Source organism: Petaurus breviceps, unplaced genomic scaffold (genome assembly GCF_028583685.1).
Source record: "Petaurus breviceps papuanus isolate PSGF00001 unplaced genomic scaffold, PetGlider_PUasm1.0 90919, whole genome shotgun sequence".
NCBI classification, from domain to species: Eukaryota; Metazoa; Chordata; class Mammalia; order Diprotodontia; family Petauridae; genus Petaurus; species Petaurus breviceps.
Genome location: NW_027187378.1, coordinates 18,125,876 through 18,128,890, shown reverse-complemented (window position 1 = coordinate 18,128,890; position 3,015 = coordinate 18,125,876). Strand labels below are relative to the sequence as shown.

Here is a 3,015-nt window from a genome sequence, read left to right as displayed (position 1 = left end):
TAATAAATATTTTAATTATATTCCCATAATTTAGCATAGTGCTTGGCACATGGCAAGTACTTAGTAAATGTGGATAAATTAATTGATTGACATTATTTGTGTAAGTGTTGAAATACCTCTTAGCACCCCTCCCAAACAATGCTATAATACAAGGATTCTTTGGGGTTTTTTTGCATGTCAAGGATCCCTTTGGCAGTCTGGTGAGGTCCATAGACCCCTTCTCAGAACACTGTTTTTTAAATAATTAAAATGAAATAGAATCTTAAAGGAAGTAAATTATACTGAAATACAGCTTTCAAAATGTTTTGGGGGTTTTTTGTTGTTTTGTTGTGGTTTTTTTTTTTGTTTTGTTTTGTTTATGCTCACTTCAGCAGCACATATACTAAATTTGGAATGGTACAGGAAGATTAGCATGGCCCCTGCACAAGGAAGATGTGCAAATTTGTGAAGCATTCTATTTTTTTTTCAGATCATGATGCAATAAAAATTATATGTAATAAAGGGCCATGGAAAGATAGACTAAAAATCAGTTGGAAACTAAATGATCGAACCCTAAAGAATGAGTAGGTTGAATAACAAATCACAGAAATGATCAATAACAATCCAAGAAAAAGACAATAATGAGACAACATACCAAAACTCATGGGATGCAGTGAAAGCAGTTCTTAGGGGAAGTTTTATATCTCTGAATGCTTACATGAACAAAATAGAGGAAGAAGGGATCAATGAATTGGGCATACAACTAAAAAAGCTAGAAAAAGAACAAATTAAAAATACCCAATTAAATACAAATTAGAAATCAGAAAACCAAAGGAGAAATGAATAAAATTGAAATTAAGAAAACTACTGAAATAATAAATAAAACTAAGAGATGGTTTTATGAAAAAAAGCAATAAAGTAGATAAACCTTTGGTTAATTTGATTTTATAAAGAAAGAAAACCAAATTATCAGTATCAAAAATGAAAAGGATAAATTTACCACTAATGAAGAAGAAATTAAAACAATAATTAGGAACTACTTCGCCCAACTGTATGCCCATAGATTTGACAATCTTAGTGAAATGGATGAGTATTTACAAAAATATAAATTGCAAAGTAACCTCCAAGGCCAGATGGATTCTATTAAACATTTAAAGGACAATTAATTCCAATACTATATAGACTATTTGGGAAAATAGGCAAAGAAGGAGTCCTACCAAATTCTTTTTATGATACAAATAGGGTACTGACACCTAAACCAGGAAGAGTCAAATCAGAAAGAAAATTGTAGACCAATTTCTCTAAAAATATATAGGTGCAAAAAATGTAAATAAAAATATTAGCAAAAAGATTATAACAACTTATCATGGGAATAATACACTATGGCAAGGGGGATTTATTCCAGGCATGGAATAATTATTAGGAATCTGGTTCAATATTAGGAAAACTATCAGCATAATTGATCATATCAACAACAAAACTAGCAGAAACCATGCAATTGCTTCTTGTCCCCCCTCCTTCCTTAGCCATACACCAAGATGGCAACCTCTCTCCTAACTCTTCTGTTTAGACGGCTCTTGGGCCTCACACCTGTCAGAGGGGCTAACTGGATGCAGGCTGCTCCCCGAGCTCTATGCACCAAAGCTCTCCGTGAGGAAGAATCTTCCATTCCTGTCTCCCTCTATCAGGATGTTCCTTGGGAATATCTGGAAACTGAAGAATATGGCTCCCGCCCAGTCTGGGCTGACTATTGATGAAACCACAAAGGTGGTATCCCACCACAGAGAACCCATAAGACATGCATTCGAGGGAACAAAGTTGCTGGGAACCCTTGCCCTATCTGCCATGATCAGAAGCTCCATGTGGACCTTAGAGTATCTGTATGAAGCAACATAAGAAGCTGACAGAGGCTACCCTGAAGGCCAGAGACCATGGTTTTCTCAGTTACCACATCCCATTGGTACACCCACAAGATACTGATTTCAGCAACTCCCATGCAGCTGTGGGCTGTACCCCAGTGGCTCCTGCCCTAGCTGCAGGTACCTCCTGGTATCCATGGTACAATTGGCAGCAGCCACATGAGAGAGAGCTGGCCCATCTTCGAAGGCTATATCAAGACCACCTTAAGGAAGAGAGTGGACCCCCACCAGAAATGATGCCCATACTTGCATCTCAAACTAATGTTCTCCCTGAGGAAGAAGAATCTACAAATGTCCCCTAGAAAGGAAGTGGTGGATATACTCTGTGGTGCTCCAGAGCTTAAGGATGGATGTTAGAAAGTCCTGATGCCTAAATTGAACTGATTTTTATCCCTACCCTTTTTAGAAATGGGTAGGATAATGGCAAGCTCTGACCTAGAGGAAAAGAGAAAACAGGGAGAAGGTAAAATGAATCATTGTCTGAATAAATGTTTTTGGTCAACTTCACTTCATGCTGCTTCTTTCACCCCATATTTTTAAGTTTCAGGGGTAGAGGGTACCTAACTTGTCAAGTCAACCCTTTATAATAAAAATTCTTTTATTAAAAAAAAACACGCAATTAACAAATGTTTAAAAAATATATTTTTTTACATGCAACTGGGAAATAAGATATACAGGCGCTGGGATATAGAAATCCATCTTACCCTACCAGAAAGTTTGGGGGGCAGAGGATATAAGAGAGAAGAGATTGGGGGAAGAGGTACTCAATAAGTTTGCTATCTTGGGTTGGGGGGGGGGGTAGGGGAAACAATGGAAAGAAAACTTGTAACTCAAAATCATGTGAAAATGAATGTTGAAAACTAAAAATAGGGGCAGCTAGGTGGTACAGTGAATAGAGCATAGGTCCTGCAGTCAGGAGGACCCGAGTTCAAATTTGGCCTCAGACAGGCCTCAGACACTTAACACTTACTAGCTGTGTGACCTTGGGCAAGTCATTTAACCCCAATTGGCTGGCCCTCCCTCCTCCAAAAAGAAAAAAAAAAGCCAACAACAACTAAAAATAAATAAATTGAAAAAAAAATGTTATCCACCTCCAGAGAAAGAATTATAGAGTCTA

The 3,015-nt window shown here is 37.4% G+C and overlaps 1 non-coding gene and 1 pseudogene across 1 annotated transcript; both read left to right on the top strand.

The window, feature by feature from the left end:
* Positions 1 to 358: 358 nt before the first annotated feature.
* On the top strand, positions 359 to 464 carry LOC138152213 (U6 spliceosomal RNA). Its single transcript, XR_011166049.1, has one exon. It is a non-coding gene; the product is annotated as a U6 spliceosomal RNA (small nuclear RNA).
* Positions 465 to 1,517: 1,053 nt separating this feature from the next.
* On the top strand, positions 1,518 to 2,628 carry LOC138151790 (small ribosomal subunit protein mS40 pseudogene; annotated as a pseudogene).
* The last annotated feature ends 387 nt before the right edge of the window (positions 2,629 to 3,015 follow it).